Below are 22,289 nucleotides of genomic sequence, written 5' to 3'. Positions count from 1 at the left end.
TTATTCATGTAGCTCTGCATCTTTGTGAGCAGTTATTTCAGCAAGTTGTGGATTCTAGATAATGGGTTTTGGCATCCTAAATTTTTTTTCTTCCAAACATATTCAAAAGACAAAGCATGCAAATGACTAAGATCACTCCCTTGAGATTCTATGCATTTTTTTTCAAATGTATTTTCCACTGTCTCTGAGGTTTCTAGTTCTTCTATATTAACAGAAGGTGGTGATTTACTTATGAGTTACCATAGAAAGGGCAGATTGATTTTCTCATATTTCTGGACAAAAAGCAATGCTGTTACCTGAAATGGAGCAGATACAGGTCCCATCCTGGTAACATGAATTCCTGGAAGCATGACCATAGTCCATGTATCAAACTTCTCTCTTATGTGCAAGTATGAAGAGGGCCAAGTGTCCTGCTCTTTTTTTTTTTTGTAATCAAAGAAGATGGTATTTTTCTCATCATTGAAACTAAAAGGAAAGGAAAAGTATTTGTTGAAGCAGTTTACATTTGGCCACTTGATGCTAGGAGATGCTTTTTGGATCTTATGCATGAAAATAAATCCAGAATAAAGACCATGGAATCAAGAGAAATAAACACCTTTTACAGAGTTGCCTGGACAACTATTTAACTCTTTTTTTAAAACTTTTTTGCATTTTTCCCATTGATAGGAAACTTCATGGGAAGAAAAGCACCCCAGGGATTCAACAGTTCTGTTATCTGACTGACTAGTCATACTGCTAGCTTTTCCTCAGCAATTACTTTCTCCATAGGAAAAAGATTCAATTTGCCACCTGAACTTGTATCTTTCATGAGACAAGTTAGTATACCCATGCAATTTTTTTTTTTTTTGGTAAAAATTTGGTAACCTCTTGCTGCAAAATACGAGTATGCCCCTGGGATTTATAGATCATAATTTCATCCAGGAACAGTAGGGCTAGAGCTAAGGAATTATCACTTTCCACATTGCATTCTGCACATTTCAAAGACTTCCATTCAGATTAATGATGTTGTCCTAGGACTTGATTTTACATCATTTTAATCAATTTCCAGTACCTATCTAGATGTGTTACCATTATCAAGAAAAACACATCCAAATGAATGTTATAATCCATTCATATGGAGCTATACATTGTCTGGGTGTATGTAAAGGTAAGTATATGTACAACATATCTGTATTTATAAACAAATAAATTATTTGAAAAACTGCAAAAATTTTAATTGCATTTATGTCTTCTCTAAAATAAATTTTCATTTTTAAAATAAAATAAATTTGAAACACGCTTTCTTTTGTTTTTTATTGATTTCTTAGCCCCTTTATCCTCTTGATTTTTCTGCAGCAAAATACAAAAAGGAAACAAGGAGTTAAGGAATAAAAAAGGAACTAATATATACCAATTAGTTTTCCCATTTAAAAAAAAAAGGTTGTCTTTGGCTGTATTTTTTTCCTTTTTTTTTTTTTTCCCCTATAAATTAGTTTTTTCTAGAACTCATGCAAAGTGTAAAATTTTCATAGCAAACTCTCATTGTCATATTAGGAGTGTTGGCTAATTTTTTCAGGTTTGAAAATGGCCAAACCAGGAATAAATTTGAAGATCATCGTGGCTGTACTAAATGCTTGCTTGGACATGGGCCATACATCTGCTCTGCTGGAGCAGGGTTATTTTGTTTACAAATTTACCTGCCTAATTGCTCATGTTGAAATAACACTTATTTAGTGCAGTGGTATTTGACAGGATTGGTAGTTCCTCCCACTTGCTTTTATCTGATGTGAAGTAGCTTAGGAAATAAGTTCTGCATCATTCAAACCTGCATTTGTCCATATGCAGAGCAAATATGAAGTATCTGATATGGACACAGTTTTTTAGATGCTTGAGCTGGAAATCTAACTGCAGCCTCTCAATATTTAAATGGGGTTTAAAAGAAAGATGACAATTTACTGGGATCTGCAGCAATAGGAAAAGAGGAAATTTTAGAGGAGTGTAGATTCAGACTAGATATTAGGAAAAAAAAATTTAATGTTGAGAATGCCCAGAATATGGATGCCCTGTTCCAGAAAACTTTCAAGGTCAGGTTCAATGGTTTTTAATCAGCTCATCTAGCTGAAGATGTCCATGGGGGTTTGGGCTAGATGACCTTTAAAGGACTCTTCCAACCCAAGGCATTTATCATTCTAAGAAGTGATTTAAAACATGCCTGTGTAACTTAGATGACTCACAGCAGTTCATGGGTTAATCTTTGACTATTTATGATCCAGTAGTACAGGTAGATGTGATAATGAATTTTTCTCTTTGTCATGTAGCCCAGGTCAGACATGAATAGCTCTTTTTCACGTTGAGCAGTTCCCATATCTCCCAGTTTTCACACACAGGAGGCATGCTATGGTTGCCTTCAGGTTGTTTGTGACCCCTGTGGTAGGTCTGGCATCTCACCAATGGTTGACATCAAATGCTGGTTTTGTAAGCAGTCCTGTGACCCTAAAATGTCTGGTGGTGGTGGCTTGATTATCTTATTCAACTCTACAAACACTTTTAAAAGTGTGTCCTGGGGTGACGTTATGGTGGCTTGTATCCCCAATCGTGTGTCCTGCTTAAGCGAAAGTTTGTTTTGTCTACTTATCAGTTGGCTCCCCTCCCCCATGTCTGTGCTTGGGAGGCTGGCTCTGCTGGGCTCAGGCTGGCTCTGGCTGTTTGCTACTTTTGCTGCTTTTGCTTGCTTTTGCTAGCTTTAGTTTTGCTTTTGCTTATTAGTTAGGCAGTCCAATCTCTTTCCCTGGACCGTTTTTAGTTCTTTCTCCCCTTTCCTTTCTGTATACCTTCTGAACTTGCTTGGACCGGACCTGGAACACCGAGGAACACCGGGACCCTGCAACTGAGATCTGCAACAGTCACTCTCAGTGCTGGAGACTGGCACTACCCACAGGAGAGATTTTCTGCGTTTGTCACCCTCTCACGCCGGTGAAAGAGTTTTTTTGCCATCCAGGGTTGCTCATTTTCTTCTCTTGTGTTGGGGAATGTTTGGTTTGTGTAATAAACAGGTTTTTTCCACTTTTTCCTCTGAGGAAATTTTTCCTGAACCCGATGGTGGGGGAGGAGTCTTGAGGGATTTGTTTTTTTTTTCTGGGGGCTCCTCTTGGAGGTTTTCCTTAAATTTGCCCTAAACTAGGACAAAGTGATAAGTCATGTTAGATTGCAATTTCTTTGGAACATCGCCATCACGTATGATGCTAAGTGATCCTTTATAATTCTTGCGTAAAATCCTGGCAACCAAGTCAATGTTATAGAGGAAGCACACACCTTTAATGGGTTTTCCCACCATAAATTTGTTTTAATTTGAAATAGGAGGCAAAAGTGCATTTTGTATTTCTGAACAGAAAGGACATTACATTCATCCAATATACTGGAAATTTTATCATATGACTTCTTTCTTCTCTCGCCAGACTTAAAGCCAGCACACTTTTTCCAGCAGGCAGTTTTTATATACGAGAGTAAAATACAAATCTCAATTGATATCTAGTACAAATCTGATTATTGCCTAAAATTCTCCATGAAGCACCTCAACCAGCCATTACCAGTCTTGCAAGTAAGTTGTACCACTAGGTCAGCAACAGGCAGACTTTTGGCTGGTGCTCACACAAAGCATCCCTCACATGCTATGCCCAGCATCAGGTGATCATTCTCACAGTGTCTGTGGTCCTGCTGCCTTGTCAGTGTGGATACTTTTGGATTATTTAAATAAGAAGTACTTGGCTTCTGAATATGTCCTAATGAAATAAAAGTAAATGCTCCCAGGAAAAGCCTTTCCTTCTATTGCTATCAAGGCTCCAATACACCAGAGGTTTGAAATAAAAAAGAACTATTTCTATTGTATTCTACTGCAGAGCTCTTCGGCTGACAGCTTGATGATGTGGTGTTAGTATTTCTAATTCCAATCACTAAGTAAATTTCAGAGTTGAAAGAGTTAGTTCGATTTTCTAGTGAGAAATTATATATAGATTTTTCAACATTGGTTATAAGTGCATATCACAGGTGTTCTGGTGTGAAGATTCCTGTAAAGAATAAAACCACATCATAGTTATAGTCTTCAAGTTTGAGTGTCTTTTTCACTGCAACTCTATTGTGATACAGATATAAGACATGGAAAAAATAAATAATATGTACATGTTTAGGCATTAAAAGCTGAAAAAAGCAGAAATTTCCTCTAAGATGGTGATATTCCAAGCCTATTCCCTGACAGCTGGATAATTAAAAATGCCAGTAGTTTAACAAGTACTCCCAGCAAAGGCTGTTTTAAAGCATCAGGAAATTTATTGTGTGGTACTTATAGACAGGTTGCAAATACACAGATACCCAAAAACATGTATGCTACTTATTCAGAAATGCACAGTAGACACTGCATGATTAATTTTATTTTTTTTTTTTAGAAAGGGAGAAAGGCCTGATTTAGAAAACTGCCTAAAGAAGTTGTAGTGTTTTTCATAACTATAAAATAATTAGGTATTTTTATCAAAGTTATTGCACATAGGATACACGTTTTCTATTTTTAAAATATAAAGATTTTTTGTATAAAAAGAATACCTATGTAATTCTGATATTAACTGATTTTCTTTATTTCAATTGCTAAGTAACAAAAACCACATAAACCAAAACAACCAAAGCAAACTCACCAACACATAAGCTGGTAGTACCTGCCCTCCCTGACCTTGCAGCTCTCTTCACAGTAGTTATCATTTATGACTAGATCAGGTGTTTGAAAATTAGACTTGTCAAAAGCACTTATGAGTTGCCTCTCTGTTTGCTCCTTGCATTCATTACTCTAAATGCTGTGTAAGGGCAAGCATTGACTACTTAAAAATTAATGTAGAACTGACAGTCTGACCTATGAAATATAAATGTGACAAAAGTCTTTGTGAAGCTTTTTTTCCTGTTGACATCATCACTTCTGTACAACCACACTTCATGATTCAGGTGTCTCAGTTTTCCTTTGTAAATCTAGTCAGAGATGATAGAAAGCAGGGTTAACACTCTTCAACCTGACAAGTCCTTTGAATTGTTTTTAATTTTAAATTAATTGGCAGTTTAATAACAACAGAAAATGACACAATTGTGTTTTGAAAAATGCCAAGTTTCTTTTTGAAGACAAAATTTATCTGGAATGCTATGCAGAGGAAATGCTGTCAGGAAAGATTTAGAGTACGGCTTGGGTTATATGCCTGGTAACTTACTTAAGATAAAGAACTAAAGAAACACAAAGTAAAAGCTTTTGTTCTGCAAATACTATTTCTTTATTGCTAGCAAATGTTCACTTGTTACTTTTGGGCAAACTGAGAAGCCTTCTTCATATATTTTATTTAGACCAGGTTTGTTTGGATTTTGGGTTTTGCTGGGTGAGGGGTTTTGTTTTTCTTTGGTCTGTTTGGGGTTTTTTGTGGGTTTTTTTAAGCTTTGGGGACTTCTTAGATTTTAGCCAGGAATCAAGATTTATGTCTTAAAATTTCAATAAAACCTTGTCTTATCCCTTCCTACAAAAATTTCAGCTGAGCCATGACTCCTTCTGACCCATATGGTATCTTATTTCCCATCAAGTCCATCTGGATTTCTGATTGTCTTGGGGGAATTCTATATTTCATACTTTTCTGTCATATGTTAGACCCTTCTTCTGAGACTCTTATGTGCTGTGAAACCATTCTATCTCATTCTTTTAAGTTAAAAAAATATGTTCCTTTGAAATTAAGAGCCAGTTTCTCCTACTTCAAGAATATTCCAGTGAGACTGTTCTCAGCTCTTGCTGTTTGAATGATAATGAAAGTGAAAGAATGGTATCTCATGGATGGAGATTACTTCAGATTTATTGAGATGGTTAATAAAGACCTGTTTGTCCTGCAAATAATAACAGACAATGCAATGTCTGACATACTGATGGAACTCTCTAAAAAAATCTACCTGAATATCTTATCTTTTTTTTTTTAATTAGATGATCAAAATATTTAATTGGAATCTCAGTTTTACAGGATTCAGAGTAAACTCTTTATTTATCTAAATGATTGGTTCCTTAAATTGCAAACTCACTTCTGACAATGAAATTCCTTAATTTGGAGTTAATATTGGAAACCTTTATTTAATTGTATCTGATGTCCTGGCTTTCAAGGACAGTGTTTTGTGTGCTAACCTAGCAGTCAAAATAATAAAAAGCTCCTTTGGAATCCATCTAGCAAAGATGACAGAAGGCAAAGGGACAGAGGTGGAAGGCTGAATTTGGTGTCTCATCACAGCAGGGGTGGCGTGAATAGGCAACTTCTCTTTGACTTTCTAAGAAATAACACACACTATTGTTTTCAAAATTTATATGTTCTGTATTGCCATGTGTTGGGAATGGCCACCTGTTTGAGGCAGAAGGGAGTAATCAGTAGTTAAATGCTTTGGGGGCAGCACCATCTTGTACATAAAATTTTCTTTTTCTTCACTGAGAGTATGGTTTTAATGAAAAATAGTTTAATGTAGCAATAAAGGTTTTCAGCTACACATGTATATTTTAAAAGCTATCTAGATGACACATTATAGACATGGGAATATGTAGGTAATTTATGCATCAGAATCTTTCTATAGAATTCATGAATTTTGATAGTTGCTGCTAGTACCCAGTTCCTGAAAAAGTTGTTTGAGTCAGATTCTCCCCCTGTACTACTGTCTCATGACTCCCTGGAGAGCTGCATTCAGCTCTGGAACCCATGACATAAGAAGGACCTGGACTTGCTGGGCCAAGGCCAGAGAAGGGCCATGAACATGATCATAGCTATGGAGCACCTCATCAATAAGGAAAGGCTGAGAGAGCTGGGATTGTTTAGTCTGGAGAAGAGAATCCTCTGGGGATACCTTACAGCTCCTTTTAGTAACTAAAGGGGCTACAAAAGAGCTGGAGAGAGCTTCTGACTTGCACTTGGTAGTGATAGAAGAGGAGGGAACATCTAAGCTGAAAGAGAGTACGGTTACATTAGGTAAGAGAGGAATGAATTGTTTAGTGTGAGGGTGGTGAGGCACTGGACATGTTGAACAGAGAAGCTGTGGATGCCTCATCCCTGGAGGTGTTCAAGGCTGGGTTGGATGGGTATTCCTTGAGCAGCCTGGACTAATGGAAAACGTCCCTGTCCATGGCAGAAGGGTTGGAACGAGACGATCTTTAACATCCCAACCAACTCAAACCATTCTATGATTCTACAATTTAAAGTGATGTTAATTCTTTGAACTAAGAGCCCTTAGATCTGGCAAACATATAATGATTTAGACAAGAAACAAACGCAAAAAATATCTTTTCACATTCTAAAGTTGTGATTAAATATATCAAAACTTCTTTCAATATGCCATTGATGCAGGTCAAAGACACCTATGGCTGCAAATAAAATTTCAAATGCTCATTGGAATTACTGAATAATATAAATTAAGGACCAGTATTGCCTGAGAGATAACATAGTAAAAATAAATGCAGACAATCTAACGATACATATTTTGGAATGCATGACCTTCTAGGATCAGAGTTCCAGAGGACCATCATGAATTTTAAATGCAGAGAGTTCATTGCACAAATTGACCAAAAGTTCAGGTGCTGAATTTTTAAGTCATGCATTAGAAATGTGACTATGTTTAATCATTTTGTGTCAAAAGTGAGTGCCTGTTCAAGTCAGTAAAAATTGTGATGTTTTGGTTTTATAGCGTATATTTTAATAATTTAACAAGGGCAATATATGCTGCTCTTTTTTTTCATTCTTTTAATTTCAAAATATCTACAAAAAAAGTAGTAACCATATCAATGTTTTTATGACCAGTAATGAGTGTTTGGAGAATGGTTTGGAGAAATGATATAGAAACAAGGTTGTATTTGAACTCTCTTACTGTTTGAAATTTGAACAATTTCCTGTAATTAGCAGGATTACTAGTTTCATGGAGGATTGGAGTAACCTCAAAGTTAGTTTTCTATTTCCTCTTTTCCCCTAAAAATTGAATTTCTATGCTGCACTAGTGATTGAGAGCTGTACTGTGTTTATAGGTTATCAGAGTTCACTCTGCTTGTGTTTGAGAAGCATCTCTTGAGATTTGCGCTTCCAGTAGCAGTCAAGTAAGAATAGAAAACACCAACCTTTTGAAAAATGCAGAAAGTCAATGAAGAAGCAAAAGATACATCCCATTAATAAGATGGGCCTTTTCTTCATTAATGATTCATCTGAACTGTTTCCCTAGTTCTGCAGCCTGCTAATATCTAAAAACGTATTCACCATATTGATATTCAGGAACTGAGGATGAATTTGAATTCCATACCTTTTGATTAACTCCAACTTTACAGGAACAAAGTGAAGGACATTTTGAAATCACAGTATGATCCTGTTGCATCTTTTACTCTTTTTTAGGATGTAGGAAAAATAGGAAAAAAGAAATCATAAATTTGTAATTTTATTTGACTTAGCACTAAATGTTCTCCTTCAAACCAAAGATTAGCTGAAATTGTGGAAAGAAGAGCTTTATTCCAGCTGTGGCCATGAACTGTCAGATAAGTAAGTTTAATAGCTACTGGCTTAATCTAAAATGGTTGACATAAAACTGACAATCTTTTTTTCTAAATTGTATTTAGGGGAGAATGTAATGAATGGCACTCTTTAAAAGGCATTTTGGGCATATGAACTACCCATAGGCCCCACAGTTTTTACATATCTATCTCTTTATTTCATTATTGTCATTAGTTTTAATCCCAACTGCCACTACAGTCAGACTAAAAAGTATTCCAGCATCTCAGTTTGCTGCTGTATTTTGTATGCAGCTGAGTTCAGAGGTGAGGATGAATTAATTTGTTGTGATGAGCAGCAGGTGCTCTGTGTGGGTGTCCCTACTTGAAAGATGCATGATGAGACTCTATATCATGTTCTTAATAATTTGCTGATTAGAATGGACCTGTTTTATATGTGATGTTTCTGAAAAATAACATTTCAAAGTCACTTGTACAGGTGGTGCCATAGTAGCATATGTATAGCTGCATTTGAGCGCCTGTGAAAGGCAGAGATTTTCTGAAATGAAGAAGAGAAATTTCTGGCAGACAACATGATTTCATTACCAGAATGTAGAATTTCTGTCAGGTGCAGTTGTTTCTTTTTTTCTCTATTCTTTCCACCAGCCCATTGTTCTCCATTTTAAAACATAATAAGTAGGAGCACATGACATACTAAGAAAACTTAAAACTGCTCCCCTCTTCTCCTAGCATACTTATGACAAGAAGATGAGAAAACAATTTCTTGTTCTTGTCAACAAATCTGAAGTTTAACAGGATATGAGAAATCCCATCAGGTGCCCTAAAGATACCAGAAGATTTGTGCACTCTAAGCCTTTAGTTCACTGTTAGTATCTGAGGGTTGTTCTGCAATCAGTATTTTAATTCAAAAAGAATGCATTAAAAAAGCCCTTAATTATTCTCCTGCCCTCTTTAAGCACATACACAATATTTATTTACAACACTTTTATCTTATTTTCCTCGTTTCCAATATGTACCTATAAATAGAAAGAAAATCAAGGCGAAATTCTTATTTATAAATTTGTAAGATTTCAAGTTTTAAAGAAGTAACTTTTCCCTTTATAAGACTTGCTTTAACTCTTAGTGAAGTCACATATTGCTTGGTTGATTATTTTGTCCTAATAAATCTGAATAAATTGCTGTTTCTGTCCTCATACTGTCCTGAATAAGTGATGACTAAGAACGAAACACAAACCTCATTTCATGGTCAGTGAGGGATTTCACCACAGTGCATGTCCTCAGGGTGTGCTAGCTTTGATAATATGTCCCTTAACATCCTCATTCCCTTTGCATCCTCACTCCCTTAGCATTCTCAGCGCGTGCCCCTCATCACTGAGGTCTGTATGCAAGGTCAGCTGGAGGTGAATGAGCTTGAGGCCAGCAAAAAGCGGGACTGGGAGACCTGTCTTGGGTGATAGAACCACAGAATCACAGAATCACAGAATATCCTAAGCTGGAAGAGACCCACAAGGATCATTGAAGCCCAGCTCCTGGCCCTGCACAGGTTGGCCCCAAGGGCCTGCCTTCTGTGTGGCTGCATCTAGTCACAGAAACCTTAGATGAATATTGCTGATCCCTTGACCACCTGAGTGAACTCAGAATAGGAAAACACTCAGTAATACACATCTTTCCCCCACAGGTTTAAATTTCCAAAATGAGGGGATGGGAAAGGTTGTGTTAAGATTTGGAATAATCTTGTAGTTAAAAGGCTTTCTATGACACTCTGCAAGGAATGATATATAAATTATGTACATTTTCAAATGAACATTCATGTTAAAATAAAAGACCTCTTGTACATCTTGTACATCTTGTAACTTGTACATTGTTGAAAATACTTGGCATTTCGGGCAAATAATCTACTTCAAGCATTTTCCTCTGATGGGATTTCTTCTATCCGTACAAGAAGAAAACTGCCCCTCTGTATCATGGATGTGATGTCATTTTACCATAGAAGAGTTGAGTTCATGCATGAGTTTCTTCTGAAGAATGAGAAGTGCTAGAGATAACTGTTCTCAGTACAGAAAACATCACTTGTATCCAAAATACACATGAATCTTATTTAAAATTTTTCCAAAATGGCTCTTACTTTAATCCTATAACATGGAATTAGTATTGACAGAGAAGCATAAAACATGGGTAATGAAACTATGTAGCAGCATGCAGTTGTGGAGGTGAGAGTGGAAAGTAGTCTGGAGTTGGTATTGAATCCACATTTTTTCATTTGCCCATTAAAGATATAGAAGGAAGCACACACATTTTTATAGTTGAAGCAGGAACATTACAACTGGAGTTTTGCGGAAGTCTAAAAAAAATAGGAAAATTAATGTAGTTTAGATACAAAAAGAACAGGACATCATTGGAAAAAAAAAAGATGATCTGAACAACAGGGTTTTGGTCAGATAGAAACATTTGAAAGTTAGAAACGCTAATATCGGGGGTTTAGATGTGGACAAAAAATAGTTATATGTATAAAATTTAAGAAGGCAAAGGAAAAGTGGAAGCATGTGTTGCAGGGTAGGAAGGAAAGTTACAGGGTAGGAAGGAAATAGGGTGGCTGATTTTAAATATACAGAGAAATAACACATCACCAGACAAATGAGTGTCTGCACTGCCTTGGTGAAAACATGCCTGAGGTATTCTATGATGTCTTCATTCTGGAAAATGACAAATGATAAATGCTGTTACTAAAAATGATTAAGCATCTGTGAGAAATATGCTCATTGGAGAAAAAAAAAAAAAAGAAGATTGAAGACTTTACACACATATAGAGGGGGAAATTTCAGCTGTGTGGGTGAAGCTCGTAGTCAATTCTTCTTTTTGATTTTCAGTATTTGATCCATGAATAGGCTGCAGCAGTTTCAGAGATTGCCTATCCATGTTGTCCAGCATTCTTCCTTGCTACAGACCTCCTCCTCCCTGTTTTCCACCCTGCAGTGTGAGGTGAGCCAGGATCTGCAGGTCTTAACAGATACCTGTCCAGAGACAGAGTTTTGCAGTGCTGTGTTGGGTAACACCTGCTCTTCAAAAGGTTACTTTCTCATAAGTGGGAGGTTTCTCACAGCCCAAGTTTATTCAAAACATACTAAAAAGGAAATAGAGATTTAAAAATAAAAATACTAGCATGTCACTGAGTAAAGCCCTGGTGTCCTTCTAAGCTGACTAGTGACTGCAATCCATTTTCCTTCCATCTGAAAAGATGTGGCAAAACTGGAGAAGGTGACAAGAACAGGCAGCAGCCACAGCTCAGAGTATGGAGTGACAGCAGAGAAATGAATAAAGAGAATATGAGTTTTCCACTTGTAGAAAAAAGATGAAGAGATTTATAACAGATGTTAAGGAAACTTCCCAAACTGACCATCCAGGAGACTCTCTGGCAGTCACACTCCCAATGCTAGAGGCTTCCACTGCTTCCACCCCCTTCACAGCAACCCCAGTGAGCCAGCAGGTGCCTGCCTTGACTCCCCACACACTCCACTCACCTGCAGTCAGACCAGGTTTCTTTACAGTCTTGATCTTGGGTTTCCTATGGCAGATGTCTCATTCCACAAAAACATTCATTCTTGGTGCAGTAACACAAGAAAGAACTTGAGATGGTGCCTTTGAGGGGGACCCCATAGCTTTTATCACCTCACAGTCCAAGCATGAGCAAGTCTTGCTCTTTCTTCTGAGTCCTGCACTCTTGCTGTGTCTCCACCTGGCTGTCACCACCTGTCTTTGTGTCCTTTGTTAACCAAAGGGCTGGCAGTTCTTGACCTCATGTGTTGGACCACCACCCACATCTCAATCTCCATCTCAATCTGCAGTTGGCAAATTGAGCACCAAATCTTTGCCTCGGCATAGATCTCTGAAAGTACTGTGGAGAAAGTCATTGAGGAATGGGTTCACTGTTTCTTTTCATAAAAGAGTGCAGGGACATAAAACAAAAGAGTTAATACCTATCAATTGGTTTGGAATTCATTCTAAGAGGATTTTGAGAGTTTTCACTGCATGGAAATTAAACTTGGAACATCTTTCCTCAGTGAGTCAGAGATAATAATAATAATAAGCGTAACAGCAACAACAATAGTAATAATATGAGTACAAAGAGGAGCCAGACAAGTGTATGAAATAATACTCTGTGGAGGGTTTTTTAATAAAACATGATTTTATCTCAGGAAATCCCTGATCATCCTTGAGACTGGGCAAGACCTAGGGAAAATCAATGTCATGTGATTCTTTGTTCTTAAGCTGTTTTCTAGATACTTAATTGTCTGAGAAACAAAATACAACATTGAAAGAGCTCCTGGCCTGCCCAATAAGGGCATTCTTACAGATTTAATGCCAAGGTCTGGTAGACTTTTCCCAAGACTATGGAGCATCCTTTGCTTTCATTAATTAGAAAGCACAGTTCAGTGCATAGTTTTACTGATGTCATGCAGCCAATTAAATTTTGTCTTGAGTTTTTAAGGTGATAAAATAACTCTTTTCTCAAACTGCTAGTCACATAGTATACTTTGCTCTGAAGAGGCCTATATTCAATGTGGGGTGAGTACATACTCCACTGCATTAAATTTGTAAAAGGTTTTGGGATTCTTTGGGATGAAATGAGCTATATAAATGCAAGCTGCTATTATGTTTGCAAAATCTGTGTGACTGAGAAGATCAATCTTCCAGAAAAATGTCAGCAGATACAACCAGTTTATTATTTCTGAAGGCTGAGAATAAAAAAGTGATAGAAAATAAAATCAGCAGACTGGGTAAAAATGATTTCTTTTTGGTTGCTTTTCCTTCATGAAAGAAAACAATGGATTCTAGAAAATATCAAGTAACACTTTATACTTGACCTTTTGTAGTTCATATAACCTATCTTCCTTATGTATCACAGCCTCTCTCTTTCCTCCATGAAAAATAATGGTAGCTAATAACGCACATAGATATGAGTCATAGTCAAATATGAGTAAACAATATGAGTAAATAATTAAAAGTATTATTTTCAAGTTACTTTTGTAATAATCTCTTCAGGTGCTAATATGTTATGAATAGATTTTATGGATAGGATAGTTCCTTCCTACATATTTCACAAAGACACGTTTTATACATTCAGCATGACACACTCTTTATCTCAACCTTGGATACTGAAATTCAAAGAGGAGGGCTAAGTGATAAAGCCAAGCTCAAGAAGACTACAAATAATAAAACAGCAGGAAGAGACAAGTTCCTATCTTACAACCTTTGATTTGCCAAGTCTGTAATTTCTTTTAGCACTGGATACCTACCCAGTTTCTTTAGAGATAGAAAAAAAATTGCCTTCTCTTCAGGCACTTGTACGACTGGTCGTGGCTGGCAGGTTCAATAGCTGCTTGTGTTATGTCTTTCTATCACTGCCATCCTGGGCACTTCAGAGACAAAAACTCGAGGTTGTGCCTCGTTTGTCTCTGTGTGAATGTGATCTGTGAAAAACCATATTTAAGCTGTCTGGTCAGAGGCTTGAGGTAATGAGGCAGATGTAGGCTGGGAAAGGAATGCAAGCAGCTCACTGTCATATTCAAAGGTCTGCTCTGTCTCAGTTGTCTCCACTTCAGAAGAAATTAAGGTCTGATGTTTTCAATCACATGTAGTGATATAGAAAGTGATGTACTGTATACCCAGTTGTTGCAGCTCATAAGTACCCAACACACTCATGTCCAGCTGTGGCTGGGCTCAGAAAAGTGAATGCAATGAATGATAGACGTGGGCCAGCAACCCACAGGACACTGGGTCACCTGTAACGTAGTTAATAGTTTATTCTGCTCTTTTTAACTTGCCAGGTTGGAAGAACTTTCATTCTAACAGTCATCAGTGAAACAGACATTGAAACATATTTGCAAGCAAAACTTAAACCAACTCCCTGTTCCACTGCCAACTATTTGTAAAATATGCCTGTTTTGGAAAGAATTTCAAATGTAAGTTCAAAGATTGTTTTTGCTCATAGAAAGCACAGCCTTCCTTTTAAATTCTCTTCCATTGGATATTTGACAACAATTATTCTTCAGGATAAAACACCTTCATCCAACCAAGTAAATAGCAAAAATAGGCTCTTACTTTTTAAATTCCTCCACGCTAAATTGCATGGAAATCCTAATTTTTTATTAAGGAGCTGTAGGCTGAAATATAATTTCTCAGAGTGGCTGGTGAAAAGAAACAAATACCACAAAAACAACTTCTGTGGAAATCAGGATAGTCTGAAAACAACTACAAAGCTGAATAAAACACCACATAATAGTCTCAAAGAAGTCATGCAAGGTTTAATTACTTGAAATGTGATGTACCAGAAGTCTTTATTGATTTCAGATAAAGCTTTTGGTGCTTGACACTCTGCAAATCAGCTACTTGGTAGAATTTTTCCATTAAAATCTTACTGCATACAAATTACAATTTTTGCAAGGCTTCAATTACATGGAATTTTTTAAAAGCTCATAAAGAAGAAAGCCCTTAGATGTTACGTTTTTCAAATTATCTACTTTCAGCTTGCTGCCAGGTTTTCTTATTAGACAGGTTCAATGAAGAAAAACAGATTGTTTTGCTTCACTGGGATCCACAAGCCAGGCAGGATGCTCCCCTCAAAGGATTTGGCAAAGGGAGCTTAAAATCCAGGCTCCAAAACCTAAAAAGCCCCAAAAATGCCTGAAAGGGGAGGCCATCAATGCTCAATTTGGAAACATCTTACTGCACATTTTGTCCACGTTTTAGACTGTCTAATGCTTCTCAGCTAACCCAAGACCCAGCGGGTACAAATGCCTCTGCGTGTTTTCCATTTCTCTCTCAAAGCAGCCACCAGCTGAAAAACTTTTCTACTGTTGCTAAGGAGAGCAAACACGAAGGCAGTCCTCAAAACCCTCTGGCTCAGGTGTGATAGAAATCCTCTGGATACATTTTGCTTTTTCAGAAGAATCTAAGCTAATATCTTGTAGAGCAATTTTTGTTGAAACAACTCCGATTTCACTTTTGTGATTCTGTGTGCAAGATCCTCAAACCCCTTCCTGTGATTGAGAATTCTCATTGATCAGGAGGTAATAAAAATAGGAAACCTCAAATCAGTTTGTGCGTTTTTGTTAGGCTATTTTGTTGCTGTTTTCAACTCCAGAGCCCCACCGTAAATTTACCTGAACCGTCAGAGTCTTGGTCCTCTGTTCTTTTGCTTAAGAAGAATCAGTAAAATTTACCTTTTTTACTTCTATTAAGTCTGCATGCAAACTTTAAACTTTAAAGTTAAGGATTTTCAAATCATGTTTGCCAGTGGGTATTTACTTTGTCATCTAGATTATTTCTAGCACTTTTTGATTAATACCTGAGCAGTCTTTACCCATTGTGCTCAGTTTGTATGTGTCTCTCCCATGGTTATTCCTTCAGGCTTTAACTTAAGGCATCACAATATTAGTAAATTTTTTTTTTAATTTCTTTTTTTTGTTTAGTTTTTGAGAAGGAAAATATGGGGGGAGGTTTATATGTGATTTTTTTAAATTTCTTTTTTTTTTTTTAAATGGGGATCTGAAAATTTGCACAAGTGCAGCTCAAACCTAGAACCTCAAAATATCAGTTGGACATCAGAATCACATTTTACCCTAAGAATTTATCCCAAATTTCATATATACATTAACTGTGCTTTGTCATCTATGAACTTGAAAGATCATACTGGGATGAAAGAAAATTGAACCTCATCCATGACTCAAAATACACCTTCTTATGGCCAGCTCTGACATTAAACCATTGTTGTACTTCAACAAACATTGGTCACTGGCCATCTTTTGCTGATAGGAATGTTTTTTACCCCATAGAGCTAAGCAGATGTTAGTTTACCACTCAGCAGTCTGGTCCTTCTGACCATTCCTCTGTCTTTGTCTGGACTTTCCCATTCTTTATTTTTGTTTAAGAGTGGCACTCATTTTCCTCCCACTGAATCCCTCAGTCCGATTCAGTTCTTGGATTAACCCTGCAGAAATCTTTACCGTTCAATGGAAGGTTGGTCTGGTGCTGGACAAAAAATATATATATACAGTAATTTCACCTTTATAAGCCACACCATTTTGACTAAAATTTTGGTCTGAACCCAAAGTGCAGCTTCTAATCAGGTGCAGCTTATATATGGACAAAGAACTAAAAGTTGCTGTTTTAGTTTGGAGGACAGGTGTCTGCTGAGAAAGGCAGGAACTTCTCTTTGAAATGGAGAATGTAAACCCCCTCCCTCCAAATTATTATAATTTTGAAATCAAGGGGCTTTCAGGCAAAGATATGGGAATTAGGAATAACAGTTCTTTTCTAGGGAAATTAAAATAGAAATACAGTACTACAGAGAAACAAACTCCAAACCCTGAGAAAGTCAGAGTACAACCTGACACTCTGTCAGGCAGGGTGTTGGTAGCAGTCCCATTAAACGGTGGCTGCATCCTCCTGCAGTGACAGATGTGGCTCAGTTGAAGCAGTGCTCCTGTACAAGGTGCAGTTTCCCTCCGGAGGTCCAGTGGTGATGTGGAGAAATACGATTTTCCTCTGGAGTCCAGTGGAGAAAGGGGCTGCCTTAGTGTCCCAAAACCTCTGTTTTTATCTTGGTAAGAAATGTTGGGCTCTTCCCCCTGGCTGGAGCAACTTCCAATGGGATGCAGTAATTTTATCAGTCCCACAGTGGGACTCAATGGGCCATTAGCAGAAAATGACTGGCTGGAGGAAGGGTGGGTTGTGAAAAGATAAAGAACAATGCCCCGCCTGGTTTCAATGGAGGCCCATTAGCAGAATATCTCCAACAGAGATAAGGATCACTGCCCCCACCCTCAACAGATGGTGATAGAATAGATACCTTTTATCACACTCTGTATTGTAACCCAAGACAGTGGCTGACACCCGGACGTGCGTCTTATAATTAGGTGTGGCTTATAATCACGAAATTACTCTCTCTATATATATATTTCACTGAAGAGTACTTGGGGAGTCTGATTTCTTCAGCAACTCTTTGCAAGACCCCCAGTGAAAAATTCCTGTCACGGTTGTGGTTCCCCATAGCACTGCAGGGAATGGGGCAGGTGGAGCCCACACACAAAACACCAAACTCCTATCTATACTCTGGCTACTGGAGACAAATAATGTGGTGCTTACTACTGAGAAGCTTTAAGTGTTCTCTAAATACTTTTATCTCCTATTGTCAAAAGGCTTGTCATGTTTAGTTTTTTAAATTTCAAGCAGCATAAGGCAACTTGGCATAAGTCTGCTGTTTTGGATGGAAATAATTTTCACTAAGAAATATAAATTTAATGAAAAAGAATTATTACTGTCAAAATATCAGGTAAGGACAGCTTCTCTTAGCTTTGAGCAACATTATTTCTGTTAGAACTGAATGCATTTCAATGAAGGTCAACTTTTGGGCTCTTTTAGAGCCACAAAAATGAGAGTTTTTCTGTTTCCTTCATCACAAATGGCTCTACATCTCAAGGTGTCATTATATAATAGAAGTAAACAACATTTCTTTTTACAGGTTGACTGCACTTGGTAAAATAAAGTAGGATATTGTGGTCATGATAGTCTAAAGATATAACAGATCTCATGCAGGTAGGTAATATCTTTTATTTCACCTAGTGATGCAGCTGGAAAAAATAAACTAGCTTTCATATATGTGATGCTTTTATGAGGTCACAAATAAGAGGGAAGAGGAAGTTGCATGCAGTGAATATAAATTCTTGAGATGGAAGTAGAATATAAAGAGCAGTAGACTGGCAAATTTCATATTTCAGATCTATACTACTCTGTAAGATTATAAAATAATGAGATATGTATTGTAGTGGCTTAAGGATGCAACTCTTTACTGACGTGAGTGAACACTTAATGCATTTTGCCCATAAAATGCCTACAGAGTTCATGCAGGTAAAGGCATACAATTTTACTAATGTTTAAGCATTTCAAGCGAGTTATTCAATTAGTCTGATTGCAAATGTTTTTCATACAAGCTTGGAAAGATAGTCAGACTTGTTTACAGAAAATGTAAGTTGAAAATATTGACAGATTTAACACAGATGTGTTTGGTTTACTGAATTAAAAAACACCTCTGCTGAAGTTCAGTTCTCAGAAAATTGTATTTAACAAAACCTCAAAAAAATATGACTACTAGATTTTCTCTGTTTCACATTATAACATTTATGCTGTGATTTTAGGAAAAGAATACCCCACACAAAGATGCATCTTTCAAGAAAATAAATCCATTTTCTTCATTTGATTACATATTTGATCCAGTATAGGAATTAATTCCTCCTTTTAGTAGGTAGTGTCCAAAAAGATGAAGATCTTTGTATAAAGAGTCAGAGGTTTTGTTTCCAAAGTCTGAAGGCAGACAATCTGTGCTGGCAAGCAGGGGAACTCTGTGGGATGGGAAATAAATAAGAGCACATGATGCTATGGGTAGACACTGATAAATCTAAATGGTAAATAGCTTTTTTTTTATTTGACTGTGGGGGTTACTGTCTCAGTGTATTAAAAAGATTAAAAATTTCTATCAAAGGAGAGTAACTGCTATCTATTTGCTGCAGGAGTATTTCTACTCCCAGGCTCTTGCACTAATGTGTAAAAGTATAGTCTCGTCAGGAAGATCCCATCTCTTAAACTAGCAAATTAAAAATGTTCACAGCAGGGATTTTAGGATCTATTTTTTATCTACTTTTTAGATTTTATGGCAGGTAAGCCTTGTTTTTCCACTCCTGTGCTGCAAAGACTAGCTATCAAATGAGATCAGCTTCATATCCTGAAGCAGTCCCTGTAAATACAAGGTCACTCTTCAGGTGTCTGCAAAGTACTTTGATTTATTGTTCTTGCCCTTTTGTTGGGAACATGTGGAAATTCTCTCTGATGCATATGCTTATGTGAGACAATTATATGTATTTTTAACCCCAGAAAATTGGTGGCTTTTCATTGTCAATGCCATACATGCAAATCTGTATAGTCCTCATATTTGGTAAAAACTCTAATCTAATTAGTTATTGTCCAGAAAAGTACATTAAATGGAGTCATGTCCACCCATGCAGGTTTAGTAGAGTCCATCAAGTAATGCTTTTCTAGATATTAATCACACATTAAAGCAAATAAAAGAAAAATAAAAAAGGCCTATAAAGGTGACAAGAATAACCTTTTAGCTCCCATACTGACTCCTTTCATAAGCAGACATACTTCCCCTTCCACTTCCTCCACCTTCATCCACCACATCTCTGACTCCTGCAACAAATGAGGATAAGCTCTCTGCAGCAGACAAATTCAAATTAAGACTTAAAAAAAAAATAAAAATGGAGGGATGCCCTTCCTCTACCGTCAATCACAAATAAATTTCTTTTTCTGTCTATTTTTCACTACCTTGGAGTTAAGGAGAAAACAATCGAAATTGTAACCCTTGTACCGCTTTTTTTTTTTTTTTTTTTTCTGTGTGTGTGTGAGGAGGAACAGGAGAATTCAGGAATATGCAAGTATTTCACTCTTTATTTTTAAATCAGATAGTGAGATCATACTTGTGAAAAATAAATATATAGAAATACAGCTATGTAAATATACATATAAGTATATATGCAATAATGTCTTTTAATATTTCTGTCCTCATATTTTCTGCTTTATCCATTAGTAAAACTGGATATTACTGCATAGAAAAGATACTATTGCAAATATTCCTTTGAATTGTGAGACCTTTTTGATTCAGCCACTTCACACAGCTCCTAATGATAGTAAAAGTAGCTGTCTATGGAAAAAAAAGAGACTGCTTGTACCAAAATCAATCTTCTTTAAGTCAGAAGTCATGCACTATTGAGAGCAGACCCCACATGAAATGAAAAGTGAAAAAGGCAAAATTGTATTAGGAGAAAATAGATGATTTGTCTTATTCAATTATAATTTAGAATAACAAATTGCCAGAAACTAGAATCAATTTTCACGTGATTTGCAAACAGTTGGATTGGTCTGACCTTCAGATAAGATTAATTTGCAACTAATAGTTCACTGTGTTCTAAGTCTCGTTGCATTTACTGCTTTCATAAATCTTCTGTATTTTTTTCCCCCACTCTTCTCTGCTCAGTTGCTGCTGTTTAAGTGCTCTGAGGATAGAGTCTTGGGAAGGTGCCAGATGATCTGGGCTAATTCCAAGAGAGGAGTGACTGTTCAGTTATCCCTATTTCTCACTCATTATGGACTAAACAGGCAAGAAAATACTAATAATAGAAGTATATGGGTTTAGATTTGCTTTGTTTATTGGTTGGGAGGGTTTTTTGGTGGGTTGTGGTTTGTTTGGGGTTTTTTAAGGATTCCGATGGATTTTTAAAGAGATGTTAAAAAAAAAAAGCTTTTCTATTCATCCCAGTCTCTGCAAAACTGGCCACCAATCAGATCATGCGCAATTAAGACATCCAGAAACAAGAGCTGGATTGAACAGTACCATGTTTTGATATATATCATGTCTGTCTTCAGATTTGAGAATTGAAACTGGTGATGGCTTGCAGAATACTATACATGCTGAGAGAATATATTGTTTACATAATCTTTACTTTACAGTGTTTCTGCTAACTCTTCCCAAAGTACTGCAGAATAAGATGCCTCAATTGGGCTCAGTTTCCCCTGTGTCTGCCATTTCACCTCTTTAGGGAACTGGTGAATTTCAGGGTTCAGCTTTTAGTTTGGTTGTTATCAGGGACTTTCTTCCTGTATGAAAAACCAGCCTATGAGTTAAAAACAGCATTAAACAAATCTGGGGAGAAAAAATTAAAAGTTAAGGGCTTTCTTTCATTTCATAGGTGTTTTTGGAGATACTGCTTGTCTGTATATATCTTACAACGTATATAAGAAGAATTTTTAGAAGGAATCATGAACAGTTACAAATATTGAGTTTTAGACTCTATGACTTCTGTGAATTCTATGCTATTTTAACACACTCAGAAACTACACTGCCTGTGTAAGCATCTATAAGCACTTGTGGTAACTTCTGCAAGCACCTCTGATAATAATTGGACATGGTAATAGAAAACCAGGTGGAAGAAATATAAAACAACACAGCCTGAGTGAGTCCCATGGTCTTCAGTCTTCCACCTCTGCTGTGTGTGTCCTCATAAATGCTGATGGAAAGAAAGATTCTTATGGACCTAGAGAGCAAATGGTTCCAAGAACACAGCATCTCTTCTCTGCACTGCAAGGCTGTCACATAGAAGTGAGTTAGATTAATGAAGACCAAGCCATCCTGCTTGTGATGTGTCCCTTCACTGCTTTGAGTCATGCCATTTTCAGCTTTTGTAACAATATTTGATGTATTTTTTATGCTTTTTGGCAAAACATTTTCTATTGTGTCATTGGTCACTGCTCTCATCCTCTGGAGCATTGCATGACTTTTGACACCTTAACATTTACAAACTTTTACATTAGCTTTTTGCTCAGAACTGCTTATTGCGAGATCATTTCAGGTCTCTATATCCTGCCAGAAGTTCATTCTCTACTAATTTTTTTTAGCTTGAAGTTTATAAAATAATTATATATTTTGGGGGTTTTTAAAATTTTTTTGTACCTACTGTCAAGTGTGTATAATTGAAATTCAATCTGCTCACTGGGTCTGCTTATTTCCTTTAGTGTGCTGCTTTGTAGTTCATCTTATAATTTTATTTTCATTGTACAGAATGTGAGAGGTCAATATTTGTCGCTAGTAAAATGAAGGCTATTTTGTAAAAATTATTTCTTTCAATGTAGCACAGAATTTTTTGTGTTTTAGAATTCATTTTTGATGATAGGA

Source organism: Catharus ustulatus, chromosome 1 (assembly GCF_009819885.2).
Source record: "Catharus ustulatus isolate bCatUst1 chromosome 1, bCatUst1.pri.v2, whole genome shotgun sequence".
In the NCBI taxonomy this organism is placed as follows: domain Eukaryota; kingdom Metazoa; phylum Chordata; class Aves; order Passeriformes; family Turdidae; genus Catharus; species Catharus ustulatus.
This window is presented reverse-complemented; position numbering follows the sequence as displayed.